The sequence below is a fragment of the Ambystoma mexicanum genome, unplaced genomic scaffold, assembly GCF_040938575.1.
Source record: "Ambystoma mexicanum isolate Mex_15411 unplaced genomic scaffold, UKY_AmexF1_1 Mex_scaf34, whole genome shotgun sequence".
NCBI classification, from domain to species: domain Eukaryota; kingdom Metazoa; phylum Chordata; class Amphibia; order Caudata; family Ambystomatidae; genus Ambystoma; species Ambystoma mexicanum.
The window spans coordinates 670,906-686,420 of NW_027182449.1; the positions used below are offsets into that span (position 1 = coordinate 670,906).

Below are 15,515 nucleotides of genomic sequence, written 5' to 3' on the forward strand. Positions count from 1 at the left end.
AAAGTGGGTGCATGGAGCTGCTCGTTGCTTTTCCAAGCTGGCAGCTGTGGCTCCTGAGCTTGAGGCAAAAAGAAGGGCAGAAGCACACTGCAGAGGACAGCGTTCAGCCTTGCAAGAGGGCAGTGGACGTCGGAGGAGCCGACACAGCACAAGAGGCTCGGAATCGGCGCACTCTTCGCCTACGGCCATACCACCCTGAATGCGCCCGATCTCGTCCGATCTCGGAAGCTAAGCAGGGTCGGGCCTGGTTAGTACTTGGATGGGAGACCGCCTGGGAATACCAGGTGCTGTAGGCATTTTGCTACTCTGTGCCCGATAGGCGGCGTTCGTCTTCTCCGTCTTGAACTACATTTTTCCTCCATTCCGCTTTTAATTTTAACAAACACGGCGCGTGAAAAAGGCACAGGGGCAGACAGCAGCCCTCGCTCCAATGCAGAGCCCCGTCAGAGGCGGACACGTTGTCGCCAAACTAACTTGGAGCAGCAGCAGCAGCAGCAGGAGACTGAAGCCAGGGCAGCAGCTTGCCGCCTCGGGTGGGTGGATGCAGCCAGAAAGGGCCACTCGTGTCCCTGGCAAAGCACCTCCAGCGTCTCCCTGTTTTCTCTCCAGTGGACGCGCAAGGCCCCCTACAGCTAGGGGAGGCAAGTGGATGGGCCTCATCTGCATATGTGGGCTCTAGAGGAAGAGTGCACCCTGGGAGACAAGGGGACACCTGGAGCGGGAAGTGCTCACGGGGGAGAAGTGCCTACAAGAGGCAGGAAGGGAGGGAGGCCACATCATGCCTCTCCATAGCCAGGCCTCTGGATGATGGGGCAGAAGCGGCCGTCACCCTAAGCTTCCTAGAAGTCCCAGCTGGGCCCCATGCTACCTAATATCTCGCCTGATCGAGCCTGGTCGAGCACTGGTCGAGCCTTCAGCCAAGGGACACAGGAGCCAAGGGGTCTGGCCTCGAGCCTTCAGCCGAGGGACCCAGGAGCCCAGGGTCTGGCCTCAGTGCTTCCCAAGTCGGCCTTCAGCTGAAGCCTGCCTGGGCTGGGAGCCTCAGCTGCTGTTCCTGGGTGTGCTTCTTTCCTGCATGTGAAGGCCACCAGCGGCGAAGGTTGCCCTCCGCCTTCTAAGGAGTCGAGGAGACCGCAGCAGGAAAATTGTGTGTGTGTTTATTTCTTCTTTTTTTAGAGGTGCTTTCTATTTTTGCAAGGAACTGACGCCTGGATGAGTGCTAGTGTGGCTTGAGGTAAATTCACGGGCAGCTTCTTTGCAAACTTTTGCCAAACCAACTTGGGGCAGCAGTGGGGTAGAGAGTCAGCCTTCTGCTGATGCCTGCCTAGGCGTGGCTGGGCTGGGGGCCTCAGCTGCTGTTACTGGGCCTGCTTCTTTCCTGGACTTGTAGGCCACCAGCCGGAGAAAGTAAGGGCCTCAACCAACATCGCCCTCTGCCTTCCAAAGAGTCGAGGAGTCCCCAGCAGGAAAATTGTGTGTGTGTTTATTTCTTCTTTTTTAGAGATGCTTTCTATTTTTGTAAGGAAACGACGCCTGGGTGAGTGCTAGTGTGGCGTGAGCTAAATTTACAGGCATCTTCTTTGCAAACTTTTGCCAAACCAACTTGGAGCAGCAGTGGGGTAGAGAGTCAGCCTTCTGCTGATGCCTGCCTGGGCTGGGCTGGTCTGGGGGCCTCAGCTGCTGTTACTGGGCCTGCTTCTTTCCTGGACTTGTAGGCCACCAGCCCGAGAAGGTAAGGGCCTCAACCAACATCGCCCTCTGCCTTCCAAAGAGTCGAGGTGTCCCCAGCAGGAAAATTGTGTGTGTGTATTTCTTCTTTTTTTAGAGATGCTTTCTATTTTTGTAAGGAACCGACGCCTGGGTGAGTGCTAGTGTGGCTTGAGGTAAATTTACGGGCAGCTTCTTTGCAAACTTTTGCCAAACCAACTTGGGGCAGCACTGGGGTAGAGAGTCAGCCTTCCGCTGATGCCTGCCTAGGCGTGGCTGGGCTGGGGGCCTCAGTTGCTGTTACTGGGCCTGCTTCTTTCCTGGACTTGTAGGCCGCCAGCCTGAGAAGGTAAGGCCTCAACCAACATCGCCCTCTGCCTTCCAAAGAGTCGAGGAGACCGCAGCAGGAAAATTGTGTGTGTGTTTATTTCTTCTTTTTTTAGAGGTGCTTTCTATTTTTGTAAGGAACTGACGCCTGGGTGAGTGCTAGTGTGGCGTGAGTTAAATTTACAGGCATCTTCTTTGCAAACTTTTGCCAAACCAACTTGGGGCAGCAGTGGGGTAGAGAGTCAGCCTTCTGCTGATGCCTGCCTAGGCGTGGCTGGGCTGGGGGCCTCAGCTGCTGTTACTGGGCCTGCTTCTTTCCTGGACTTGTAGGCCACCAGCCGGAGAAAGTAAGGGCCTCAACCAACATCGCCCTCTGCCTTCCAAAGAGTCGAGGAGTCCCCAGCAGGAAAATTGTGTGTGTGTTTATTTCTTCTTTTTTAGAGATGCTTTCTATTTTTGTAAGGAACCGACGCCTGGGTGAGTGCTAGTGTGGCTTGAGGTAAATTTACGGGCAGCTTCTTTGCAAACTTTTGCCAAAACAACTTGGGGCAGCACTGGGGTAGAGAGTCAGCCTTCCGCTGATGCCTGCCTAGGCGTGGCTGGGCTGGGGGCCTCAGTTGCTGTTACTGGGCCTGCTTCTTTCCTGGACTTGTAGGCCGCCAGCCTGAGAAGGTAAGGCCTCAACCAACATCGCCCTCTGCCTTCCAAAGAGTCGAGGAGACCGCAGCAGGAAAATTGTGTGTGTGTTTATTTCTTCTTTTTTTAGAGGTGCTTTCTATTTTTGTAAGGAACTGACGCCTGGGTGAGTGCTAGTGTGGCTTGAGGTAAATTCACGGGCAGCTTCTTTGCAAACTTTTGCCAAACCAACTTGGGGCAGCAGTGGGGTAGAGAGTCAGCCTTAAGCTGATGCCTGCCTGGGCTGGGCTGGGGGCCTCAGCTGCTGTTACTGGGCCTGCTTCTTTCCTGGACTTGGAGGCCACCAGCCCGAGATGGTAAGGGCCTCAACCAACATCACCCTCTGCCTTCCAAAGCGTCGAGGAGCCCCCAGCAGGAAAATTGTGTGTGTGTTTATTTCCATCTTTCTTTCCGAGTTTTTTTTTAAAGTTTTGTAAGGAACGGATGCTTGGGTGAGTGAGTGCAAGTGTGGCTTGGCCTGAATTTCCAGACACTTTCTTTGCAAACATGAGTAGGCAAGTGGGTATTTCAAAAGTGGGTGCATGGAGCTGCTCGTTGCTTTTCCAAGCTGGCAGCTGTGGCTCCTGAGCTTGAGGCAAAAAGAAGGGCAGAAGCACACTGCAGAGGACAGCGTTCAGCCTTGCAAGAGGGCAGTGGACGTCGGAGGAGCCGACACAGCACAAGAGGCTCGGAATCGGCGCACTCTTCGCCTACGGCCATACCACCCTGAATGCGCCCGATCTCGTCCGATCTCGGAAGCTAAGCAGGGTCGGGCCTGGTTAGTACTTGGATGGGAGACCGCCTGGGAATACCAGGTGCTGTAGGCATTTTGCTACTCTGTGCCCGATAGGCGGCGTTCGTCTTCTCCGTCTTGAACTACATTTTTCCTCCATTCCGCTTTTAATTTTAACAAACACGGCGCGTGAAAAAGGCACAGGGGCAGACAGCAGCCCTCGCTCCAATGCAGAGCCCCGTCAGAGGCGGACACGTTGTCGCCAAACTAACTTGGAGCAGCAGCAGCAGCAGCAGGAGACTGAAGCCAGGGCAGCAGCTTGCCGCCTCGGGTGGGTGGATGCAGCCAGAAAGGGCCACTCGTGTCCCTGGCAAAGCACCTCCAGCGTCTCCCCGTTTTCTCTCCAGTGGACGCGCAAGGCCCCCTACAGCTAGGGGAGGCAAGTGGATGGGCCTCATCTGCATATGTGGGCTCTAGAGGAAGAGTGCACCCTGGGAGACAAGGGGACACCTGGAGCGGGAAGTGCTCACGGGGGAGAAGTGCCTACAAGAGGCAGGAAGGGAGGGAGGCCACATCATGCCTCTCCATAGCCAGGCCTCTGGATGATGGGGCAGAAGCGGCCGTCACCCTAAGCTTCCTGGAAGTCCCAGCTGGGCCCCATGCTACCTAATATCTCGCCTGATCGAGCCTGGTCGAGCACTGGTCGAGCCTTCAGCCAAGGGACACAGGAGCCAAGGGGTCTGGCCTCGAGCCTTCAGCCGAGGGACCCAGGAGCCCAGGGTCTGGCCTCAGTGCTTCCCAAGTCGGCCTTCAGCTGAAGCCTGCCTGGGCTGGGAGCCTCAGCTGCTGTTCCTGGGTGTGCTTCTTTCCTGCATGTGAAGGCCACCAGCGGCGAAGGTTGCCCTCCGCCTTCTAAGGAGTCGAGGAGACCGCAGCAGGAAAATTGTGTGTGTGTTTATTTCTTCTTTTTTTAGAGGTGCTTTCTATTTTTGCAAGGAACTGACGCCTGGATGAGTGCTAGTGTGGCTTGAGGTAAATTCACGGGCAGCTTCTTTGCAAACTTTTGCCAAACCAACTTGGGGCAGCAGTGGGGTAGAGAGTCAGCCTTCCGCTGATGCCTGCCTAGGCGTGGCTGGGCTGGGGGCCTCAGCTGCTGTTACTGGGCCTGCTTCTTTCCTGGACTTGTAGGCCACCAGCCGGAGAAAGTAAGGGCCTCAACCAACATCGCCCTCTGCCTTCCAAAGAGTCGAGGAGTCCCCAGCAGGAAAATTGTGTGTGTGTTTATTTCTTCTTTTTTAGAGATGCTTTCTATTTTTGTAAGGAAACGACGCCTGGGTGAGTGCTAGTGTGGCGTGAGCTAAATTTACAGGCATCTTCTTTGCAAACTTTTGCCAAACCAACTTGGAGCAGCAGTGGGGTAGAGAGTCAGCCTTCTGCTGATGCCTGCCTGGGCTGGGCTGGTCTGGGGGCCTCAGCTGCTGTTACTGGGCCTGCTTCTTTCCTGGACTTGTAGGCCACCAGCCCGAGAAGGTAAGGGCCTCAACCAACATCGCCCTCTGCCTTCCAAAGAGTCGAGGTGTCCCCAGCAGGAAAATTGTGTGTGTGTATTTCTTCTTTTTTTAGAGATGCTTTCTATTTTTGTAAGGAACCGACGCCTGGGTGAGTGCTAGTGTGGCTTGAGGTAAATTTACGGGCAGCTTCTTTGCAAACTTTTGCCAAACCAACTTGGGGCAGCACTGGGGTAGAGAGTCAGCCTTCCGCTGATGCCTGCCTAGGCGTGGCTGGGCTGGGGGCCTCAGTTGCTGTTACTGGGCCTGCTTCTTTCCTGGACTTGTAGGCCGCCAGCCTGAGAAGGTAAGGCCTCAACCAACATCGCCCTCTGCCTTCCAAAGAGTCGAGGAGACCGCAGCAGGAAAATTGTGTGTGTGTTTATTTCTTCTTTTTTTAGAGGTGCTTTCTATTTTTGTAAGGAACTGACGCCTGGGTGAGTGCTAGTGTGGCGTGAGTTAAATTTACAGGCATCTTCTTTGCAAACTTTTGCCAAACCAACTTGGGGCAGCAGTGGGGTAGAGAGTCAGCCTTCTGCTGATGCCTGCCTAGGCGTGGCTGGGCTGGGGGCCTCAGCTGCTGTTACTGGGCCTGCTTCTTTCCTGGACTTGTAGGCCACCAGGCGGAGAAAGTAAGGGCCTCAACCAACATCGCCCTCTGCCTTCCAAAGAGTCGAGGAGTCCCCAGCAGGAAAATTGTGTGTGTGTTTATTTCTTCTTTTTTAGAGATGCTTTCTATTTTTGTAAGGAACCGACGCCTGGGTGAGTGCTAGTGTGGCTTGAGGTAAATTTACGGGCAGCTTCTTTGCAAACTTTTGCCAAAACAACTTGGGGCAGCACTGGGGTAGAGAGTCAGCCTTCCGCTGATGCCTGCCTAGGCGTGGCTGGGCTGGGGGCCTCAGTTGCTGTTACTGGGCCTGCTTCTTTCCTGGACTTGTAGGCCGCCAGCCTGAGAAGGTAAGGCCTCAACCAACATCGCCCTCTGCCTTCCAAAGAGTCGAGGAGACAGCAGCAGGAAAATTGTGTGTGTGTTTATTTCTTCTTTTTTTAGAGGTGCTTTCTATTTTTGTAAGGAACTGACGCCTGGGTGAGTGCTAGTGTGGCTTGAGGTAAATTCACGGGCAGCTTCTTTGCAAACTTTTGCCAAACCAACTTGGGGCAGCAGTGGGGTAGAGAGTCAGCCTTAAGCTGATGCCTGCCTGGGCTGGGCTGGGCTGGGGGCCTCAGCTGCTGTTACTGGGCCTGCTTCTTTCCTGGACTTGTAGGCCACCAGCCGGAGAAAGTAAGGGCCTCAACCAACATCGCCCTCTGCCTTCCAAAGAGTCGAGGAGTCCCCAGCAGGAAAATTGTGTGTGTGTTTATTTCTTCTTTTTTAGAGATGCTTTCTATTTTTGTAAGGAACCGACGCCTGGGTGAGTGCTAGTGTGGCTTGAGGTAAATTTACGGGCAGCTTCTTTGCAAACTTTTGCCAAAACAACTTGGGGCAGCACTGGGGTAGAGAGTCAGCCTTCCGCTGATGCCTGCCTAGGCGTGGCTGGGCTGGGGGCCTCAGTTGCTGTTACTGGGCCTGCTTCTTTCCTGGACTTGTAGGCCGCCAGCCTGAGAAGGTAAGGCCTCAACCAACATCGCCCTCTGCCTTCCAAAGAGTCGAGGAGACCGCAGCAGGAAAATTGTGTGTGTGTTTATTTCTTCTTTTTTTAGAGGTGCTTTCTATTTTTGTAAGGAACTGACGCCTGGGTGAGTGCTAGTGTGGCTTGAGGTAAATTCACGGGCAGCTTCTTTGCAAACTTTTGCCAAACCAACTTGGGGCAGCAGTGGGGTAGAGAGTCAGCCTTAAGCTGATGCCTGCCTGGGCTGGCCTGGGGGCCTCAGCTGCTGTTACTGGGCCTGCTTCTTTCCTGGACTTGTAGGCCACCAGCCCGAGATGGTAAGGGCCTCAACCAACATCACCCTCTGCCTTCCAAAGCGTCGAGGAGCCCCCAGCAGGAAAATTGTGTGTGTGTTTATTTCCATCTTTCTTTCCGAGTTTTTTTTTAAAGTTTTGTAAGGAACGGATGCTTGGGTGAGTGAGTGCAAGTGTGGCTTGGCCTGAATTTACAGACACTTTCTTTGCAAACATGAGTAGGCAAGTGGGTATTTCAAAAGTGGGTGCATGGAGCTGCTCGTTGCTTTTCCAAGCTGGCAGCTGTGGCTCCTGAGCTTGAGGCAAAAAGAAGGGCAGAAGCACACTGCAGAGGACAGCGTTCAGCCTTGCAAGAGGGCAGTGGACGTCGGAGGAGCCGACACAGCACAAGAGGCTCGGAATCGGCGCACTCTTCGCCTACGGCCATACCACCCTGAATGCGCCCGATCTCGTCCGATCTCGGAAGCTAAGCAGGGTCGGGCCTGGTTAGTACTTGGATGGGAGACCGCCTGGGAATACCAGGTGCTGTAGGCATTTTGCTACTCTGTGCCCGATAGGCGGCGTTCGTCTTCTCCGTCTTGAACTACATTTTTCCTCCATTCCGCTTTTAATTTTAACAAACACGGCGCGTGAAAAAGGCACAGGGGCAGACAGCAGCCCTCGCTCCAATGCAGAGCCCCGTCAGAGGCGGACACGTTGTCGCCAAACTAACTTGGAGCAGCAGCAGCAGCAGCAGGAGACTGAAGCCAGGGCAGCAGCTTGCCGCCTCGGGTGGGTGGATGCAGCCAGAAAGGGCCACTCGTGTCCCTGGCAAAGCACCTCCAGCGTCTCCCCGTTTTCTCTCCAGTGGACGCGCAAGGCCCCCTACAGCTAGGGGAGGCAAGTGGATGGGCCTCATCTGCATATGTGGGCTCTAGAGGAAGAGTGCACCCTGGGAGACAAGGGGACACCTGGAGCGGGAAGTGCTCACGGGGGAGAAGTGCCTACAAGAGGCAGGAAGGGAGGGAGGCCACATCATGCCTCTCCATAGCCAGGCCTCTGGATGATGGGGCAGAAGCGGCCGTCACCCTAAGCTTCCTAGAAGTCCCAGCTGGGCCCCATGCTACCTAATATCTCGCCTGATCGAGCCTGGTCGAGCCTTCAGCCAAGGGACACAGGAGCCAAGGGGTCTGGCCTCGAGCCTTCAGCCGAGGGACCCAGGAGCCCAGGGTCTGGCCTCAGTGCTTCCCAAGTCGGCCTTCAGCTGAAGCCTGCCTGGGCTGGGAGCCTCAGCTGCTGTTCCTGGGTGTGCTTCTTTCCTGCATGTGAAGGCCACCAGCGGCGAAGGTTGCCCTCCGCCTTCTAAGGAGTCGAGGAGACCGCAGCAGGAAAATTGTGTGTGTGTTTATTTCTTCTTTTTTTAGAGGTGCTTTCTATTTTTGCAAGGAACTGACGCCTGGATGAGTGCTAGTGTGGCTTGAGGTAAATTCACGGGCAGCTTCTTTGCAAACTTTTGCCAAACCAACTTGGGGCAGCAGTGGGGTAGAGAGTCAGCCTTCCGCTGATGCCTGCCTAGGCGTGGCTGGGCTGGGGGCCTCAGCTGCTGTTACTGGGCCTGCTTCTTTCCTGGACTTGTAGGCCACCAGCCGGAGAAAGTAAGGGCCTCAACCAACATCGCCCTCTGCCTTCCAAAGAGTCGAGGAGTCCCCAGCAGGAAAATTGTGTGTGTGTTTATTTCTTCTTTTTTAGAGATGCTTTCTATTTTTGTAAGGAAACGACGCCTGGGTGAGTGCTAGTGTGGCGTGAGCTAAATTTACAGGCATCTTCTTTGCAAACTTTTGCCAAACCAACTTGGAGCAGCAGTGGGGTAGAGAGTCAGCCTTCTGCTGATGCCTGCCTGGGCTGGGCTGGTCTGGGGGCCTCAGCTGCTGTTACTGGGCCTGCTTCTTTCCTGGACTTGTAGGCCACCAGCCCGAGAAGGTAAGGGCCTCAACCAACATCGCCCTCTGCCTTCCAAAGAGTCGAGGTGTCCCCAGCAGGAAAATTGTGTGTGTGTATTTCTTCTTTTTTTAGAGATGCTTTCTATTTTTGTAAGGAACCGACGCCTGGGTGAGTGCTAGTGTGGCTTGAGGTAAATTTACGGGCAGCTTCTTTGCAAACTTTTGCCAAACCAACTTGGGGCAGCACTGGGGTAGAGAGTCAGCCTTCCGCTGATGCCTGCCTAGGCGTGGCTGGGCTGGGGGCCTCAGTTGCTGTTACTGGGCCTGCTTCTTTCCTGGACTTGTAGGCCGCCAGCCTGAGAAGGTAAGGCCTCAACCAACATCGCCCTCTGCCTTCCAAAGAGTCGAGGAGACCGCAGCAGGAAAATTGTGTGTGTGTTTATTTCTTCTTTTTTTAGAGGTGCTTTCTATTTTTGTAAGGAACTGACGCCTGGGTGAGTGCTAGTGTGGCGTGAGTTAAATTTACAGGCATCTTCTTTGCAAACTTTTGCCAAACCAACTTGGGGCAGCAGTGGGGTAGAGAGTCAGCCTTCTGCTGATGCCTGCCTAGGCGTGGCTGGGCTGGGGGCCTCAGCTGCTGTTACTGGGCCTGCTTCTTTCCTGGACTTGTAGGCCACCAGCCGGAGAAAGTAAGGGCCTCAACCAACATCGCCCTCTGCCTTCCAAAGAGTCGAGGAGTCCCCAGCAGGAAAATTGTGTGTGTGTTTATTTCTTCTTTTTTAGAGATGCTTTCTATTTTTGTAAGGAACCGACGCCTGGGTGAGTGCTAGTGTGGCTTGAGGTAAATTTACGGGCAGCTTCTTTGCAAACTTTTGCCAAAACAACTTGGGGCAGCACTGGGGTAGAGAGTCAGCCTTCCGCTGATGCCTGCCTAGGCGTGGCTGGGCTGGGGGCCTCAGTTGCTGTTACTGGGCCTGCTTCTTTCCTGGACTTGTAGGCCGCCAGCCTGAGAAGGTAAGGCCTCAACCAACATCGCCCTCTGCCTTCCAAAGAGTCGAGGAGTCCCCAGCAGGAAAATTGTGTGTGTGTTTATTTCTTCTTTTTTTAGAGGTGCTTTCTATTTTTGTAAGGAACTGACGCCTGGGTGAGTGCTAGTGTGGCTTGAGGTAAATTCACGGGCAGCTTCTTTGCAAACTTTTGCCAAACCAACTTGGGGCAGCAGTGGGGTAGAGAGTCAGCCTTAAGCTGATGCCTGCCTGGGCTGGCCTGGGGGCCTCAGCTGCTGTTACTGGGCCTGCTTCTTTCCTGGACTTGTAGGCCACCAGCCCGAGATGGTAAGGGCCTCAACCAACATCACCCTCTGCCTTCCAAAGCGTCGAGGAGCCCCCAGCAGGAAAATTGTGTGTGTGTTTATTTCCATCTTTCTTTCCGAGTTTTTTTTTAAAGTTTTGTAAGGAACGGATGCTTGGGTGAGTGAGTGCAAGTGTGGCTTGGCCTGAATTTACAGACACTTTCTTTGCAAACATGAGTAGGCAAGTGGGTATTTCAAAAGTGGGTGCATGGAGCTGCTCGTTGCTTTTCCAAGCTGGCAGCTGTGGCTCCTGAGCTTGAGGCAAAAAGAAGGGCAGAAGCACACTGCAGAGGACAGCGTTCAGCCTTGCAAGAGGGCAGTGGACGTCGGAGGAGCCGACACAGCACAAGAGGCTCGGAATCGGCGCACTCTTCGCCTACGGCCATACCACCCTGAATGCGCCCGATCTCGTCCGATCTCGGAAGCTAAGCAGGGTCGGGCCTGGTTAGTACTTGGATGGGAGACCGCCTGGGAATACCAGGTGCTGTAGGCATTTTGCTACTCTGTGCCCGATAGGCGGCGTTCGTCTTCTCCGTCTTGAACTACATTTTTCCTCCATTCCGCTTTTAATTTTAACAAACACGGCGCGTGAAAAAGGCACAGGGGCAGACAGCAGCCCTCGCTCCAATGCAGAGCCCCGTCAGAGGCGGACACGTTGTCGCCAAACTAACTTGGAGCAGCAGCAGCAGCAGCAGGAGACTGAAGCCAGGGCAGCAGCTTGCCGCCTCGGGTGGGTGGATGCAGCCAGAAAGGGCCACTCGTGTCCCTGGCAAAGCACCTCCAGCGTCTCCCCGTTTTCTCTCCAGTGGACGCGCAAGGCCCCCTACAGCTAGGGGAGGCAAGTGGATGGGCCTCATCTGCATATGTGGGCTCTAGAGGAAGAGTGCACCCTGGGAGACAAGGGGACACCTGGAGCGGGAAGTGCTCACGGGGGAGAAGTGCCTACAAGAGGCAGGAAGGGAGGGAGGCCACATCATGCCTCTCCATAGCCAGGCCTCTGGATGATGGGGCAGAAGCGGCCGTCACCCTAAGCTTCCTAGAAGTCCCAGCTGGGCCCCATGCTACCTAATATCTCGCCTGATCGAGCCTGGTCGAGCACTGGTCGAGCCTTCAGCCAAGGGACACAGGAGCCAAGGGGTCTGGCCTCGAGCCTTCAGCCGAGGGACCCAGGAGCCCAGGGTCTGGCCTCAGTGCTTCCCAAGTCGGCCTTCAGCTGAAGCCTGCCTGGGCTGGGAGCCTCAGCTGCTGTTCCTGGGTGTGCTTCTTTCCTGCATGTGAAGGCCACCAGCGGCGAAGGTTGCCCTCCGCCTTCCAAGGAGTCGAGGGGATAGAAGCAGGAAAATTGTGTGTGTGTTTATTTCTTCTTTTTTTAGAGGTGCTTTCTATTTTTGCAAGGAACTGACGCCTGGATGAGTGCTAGTGTGGCTTGAGGTAAATTCACGGGCAGCTTCTTTGCAAACTTTTGCCAAACCAACTTGGGGCAGCAGTGGGGTAGAGAGTCAGCCTTCTGCTGATGCCTGCCTAGGCGTGGCTGGGCTGGGGGCCTCAGCTGCTGTTACTGGGCCTGCTTCTTTCCTGGACTTGTAGGCCACCAGCCGGAGAAAGTAAGGGCCTCAACCAACATCGCCCTCTGCCTTCCAAAGAGTCGAGGAGTCCCCAGCAGGAAAATTGTGTGTGTGTTTATTTCTTCTTTTTTAGAGATGCTTTCTATTTTTGTAAGGAAACGACGCCTGGGTGAGTGCTAGTGTGGCGTGAGCTAAATTTACAGGCATCTTCTTTGCAAACTTTTGCCAAACCAACTTGGAGCAGCAGTGGGGTAGAGAGTCAGCCTTCTGCTGATGCCTGCCTGGGCTGGGCTGGTCTGGGGGCCTCAGCTGCTGTTACTGGGCCTGCTTCTTTCCTGGACTTGTAGGCCACCAGCCCGAGAAGGTAAGGGCCTCAACCAACATCGCCCTCTGCCTTCCAAAGAGTCGAGGTGTCCCCAGCAGGAAAATTGTGTGTGTGTATTTCTTCTTTTTTTAGAGATGCTTTCTATTTTTGTAAGGAACCGACGCCTGGGTGAGTGCTAGTGTGGCTTGAGGTAAATTTACGGGCAGCTTCTTTGCAAACTTTTGCCAAACCAACTTGGGGCAGCACTGGGGTAGAGAGTCAGCCTTCCGCTGATGCCTGCCTAGGCGTGGCTGGGCTGGGGGCCTCAGTTGCTGTTACTGGGCCTGCTTCTTTCCTGGACTTGTAGGCCGCCAGCCTGAGAAGGTAAGGCCTCAACCAACATCGCCCTCTGCCTTCCAAAGAGTCGAGGAGACCGCAGCAGGAAAATTGTGTGTGTGTTTATTTCTTCTTTTTTTAGAGGTGCTTTCTATTTTTGTAAGGAACTGACGCCTGGGTGAGTGCTAGTGTGGCGTGAGTTAAATTTACAGGCATCTTCTTTGCAAACTTTTGCCAAACCAACTTGGGGCAGCAGTGGGGTAGAGAGTCAGCCTTCTGCTGATGCCTGCCTAGGCGTGGCTGGGCTGGGGGCCTCAGCTGCTGTTACTGGGCCTGCTTCTTTCCTGGACTTGTAGGCCACCAGCCGGAGAAAGTAAGGGCCTCAACCAACATCGCCCTCTGCCTTCCAAAGAGTCGAGGAGTCCCCAGCAGGAAAATTGTGTGTGTGTTTATTTCTTCTTTTTTAGAGATGCTTTCTATTTTTGTAAGGAACCGACGCCTGGGTGAGTGCTAGTGTGGCTTGAGGTAAATTTACGGGCAGCTTCTTTGCAAACTTTTGCCAAAACAACTTGGGGCAGCACTGGGGTAGAGAGTCAGCCTTCCGCTGATGCCTGCCTAGGCGTGGCTGGGCTGGGGGCCTCAGTTGCTGTTACTGGGCCTGCTTCTTTCCTGGACTTGTAGGCCGCCAGCCTGAGAAGGTAAGGCCTCAACCAACATCGCCCTCTGCCTTCCAAAGAGTCGAGGAGACCGCAGCAGGAAAATTGTGTGTGTGTTTATTTCTTCTTTTTTTAGAGGTGCTTTCTATTTTTGTAAGGAACTGACGCCTGGGTGAGTGCTAGTGTGGCTTGAGGTAAATTCACGGGCAGCTTCTTTGCAAACTTTTGCCAAACCAACTTGGGGCAGCAGTGGGGTAGAGAGTCAGCCTTAAGCTGATGCCTGCCTGGGCTGGGCTGGGGGCCTCAGCTGCTGTTACTGGGCCTGCTTCTTTCCTGGACTTGGAGGCCACCAGCCCGAGATGGTAAGGGCCTCAACCAACATCACCCTCTGCCTTCCAAAGCGTCGAGGAGCCCCCAGCAGGAAAATTGTGTGTGTGTTTATTTCCATCTTTCTTTCCGAGTTTTTTTTTAAAGTTTTGTAAGGAACGGATGCTTGGGTGAGTGAGTGCAAGTGTGGCTTGGCCTGAATTTCCAGACACTTTCTTTGCAAACATGAGTAGGCAAGTGGGTATTTCAAAAGTGGGTGCATGGAGCTGCTCGTTGCTTTTCCAAGCTGGCAGCTGTGGCTCCTGAGCTTGAGGCAAAAAGAAGGGCAGAAGCACACTGCAGAGGACAGCGTTCAGCCTTGCAAGAGGGCAGTGGACGTCGGAGGAGCCGACACAGCACAAGAGGCTCGGAATCGGCGCACTCTTCGCCTACGGCCATACCACCCTGAATGCGCCCGATCTCGTCCGATCTCGGAAGCTAAGCAGGGTCGGGCCTGGTTAGTACTTGGATGGGAGACCGCCTGGGAATACCAGGTGCTGTAGGCATTTTGCTACTCTGTGCCCGATAGGCGGCGTTCGTCTTCTCCGTCTTGAACTACATTTTTCCTCCATTCCGCTTTTAATTTTAACAAACACGGCGCGTGAAAAAGGCACAGGGGCAGACAGCAGCCCTCGCTCCAATGCAGAGCCCCGTCAGAGGCGGACACGTTGTCGCCAAACTAACTTGGAGCAGCAGCAGCAGCAGCAGGAGACTGAAGCCAGGGCAGCAGCTTGCCGCCTCGGGTGGGTGGATGCAGCCAGAAAGGGCCACTCGTGTCCCTGGCAAAGCACCTCCAGCGTCTCCCCGTTTTCTCTCCAGTGGACGCGCAAGGCCCCCTACAGCTAGGGGAGGCAAGTGGATGGGCCTCATCTGCATATGTGGGCTCTAGAGGAAGAGTGCACCCTGGGAGACAAGGGGACACCTGGAGCGGGAAGTGCTCACGGGGGAGAAGTGCCTACAAGGGGCAGGAAGGGAGGGAGGCCACATCATGCCTCTCCATAGCCAGGCCTCTGGATGATGGGGCAGAAGCGGCCGTCACCCTAAGCTTCCTGGAAGTCCCAGCTGGGCCCCATGCTACCTAATATCTCGCCTGATCGAGCCTGGTCGAGCACTGGTCGAGCCTTCAGCCAAGGGACACAGGAGCCAAGGGGTCTGGCCTCGAGCCTTCAGCCGAGGGACCCAGGAGCCCAGGGTCTGGCCTCAGTGCTTCCCAAGTCGGCCTTCAGCTGAAGCCTGCCTGGGCTGGGAGCCTCAGCTGCTGTTCCTGGGTGTGCTTCTTTCCTGCATGTGAAGGCCACCAGCGGCGAAGGTTGCCCTCCGCCTTCTAAGGAGTCGAGGAGACCGCAGCAGGAAAATTGTGTGTGTGTTTATTTCTTCTTTTTTTAGAGGTGCTTTCTATTTTTGCAAGGAACTGACGCCTGGATGAGTGCTAGTGTGGCTTGAGGTAAATTCACGGGCAGCTTCTTTGCAAACTTTTGCCAAACCAACTTGGGGCAGCAGTGGGGTAGAGAGTCAGCCTTCCGCTGATGCCTGCCTAGGCGTGGCTGGGCTGGGGGCCTCAGCTGCTGTTACTGGGCCTGCTTCTTTCCTGGACTTGTAGGCCACCAGCCGGAGAAAGTAAGGGCCTCAACCAACATCGCCCTCTGCCTTCCAAAGAGTCGAGGAGTCCCCAGCAGGAAAATTGTGTGTGTGTTTATTTCTTCTTTTTTAGAGATGCTTTCTATTTTTGTAAGGAAACGACGCCTGGGTGAGTGCTAGTGTGGCGTGAGCTAAATTTACAGGCATCTTCTTTGCAAACTTTTGCCAAACCAACTTGGAGCAGCAGTGGGGTAGAGAGTCAGCCTTCTGCTGATGCCTGCCTGGGCTGGGCTGGTCTGGGGGCCTCAGCTGCTGTTACTGGGCCTGCTTCTTTCCTGGACTTGTAGGCCACCAGCCCGAGAAGGTAAGGGCCTCAACCAACATCGCCCTCTGCCTTCCAAAGAGTCGAGGTGTCCCCAGCAGGAAAATTGTGTGTGTGTATTTCTTCTTTTTTTAGAGATGCTTTCTATTTTTGTAAGGAACCGACGCCTGGGTGAGTGCTAGTGTGGCTTGAGGTAAATTTACGGGCAGCTTCTTTGCAAACTTTT

At 54.5% G+C, this 15,515-nt stretch overlaps 5 non-coding genes across 5 annotated transcripts; all 5 read left to right on the forward strand.

The window, feature by feature from the left end:
- Positions 1 to 177: 177 nt before the first annotated feature.
- On the forward strand, positions 178 to 296 carry LOC138558559 (5S ribosomal RNA). Its single transcript, XR_011298704.1, has one exon. It is a non-coding gene; the product is annotated as a 5S ribosomal RNA (ribosomal RNA).
- A 3,121-nt stretch (positions 297 to 3,417) lies between these two features.
- On the forward strand, positions 3,418 to 3,536 carry LOC138558571 (5S ribosomal RNA). The gene has a single exon (XR_011298715.1). It is a non-coding gene; the product is annotated as a 5S ribosomal RNA (ribosomal RNA).
- A 3,771-nt stretch (positions 3,537 to 7,307) lies between these two features.
- LOC138558582 (5S ribosomal RNA) lies at positions 7,308 to 7,426 on the forward strand. The gene has a single exon (XR_011298726.1). It is a non-coding gene; the product is annotated as a 5S ribosomal RNA (ribosomal RNA).
- A 3,110-nt stretch (positions 7,427 to 10,536) lies between these two features.
- Positions 10,537 to 10,655, forward strand: LOC138558593 (5S ribosomal RNA). The gene has a single exon (XR_011298737.1). It is a non-coding gene; the product is annotated as a 5S ribosomal RNA (ribosomal RNA).
- Positions 10,656 to 13,776: 3,121 nt separating this feature from the next.
- On the forward strand, positions 13,777 to 13,895 carry LOC138558605 (5S ribosomal RNA). Its single transcript, XR_011298748.1, has one exon. It is a non-coding gene; the product is annotated as a 5S ribosomal RNA (ribosomal RNA).
- Positions 13,896 to 15,515: the final 1,620 nt, after the last annotated feature.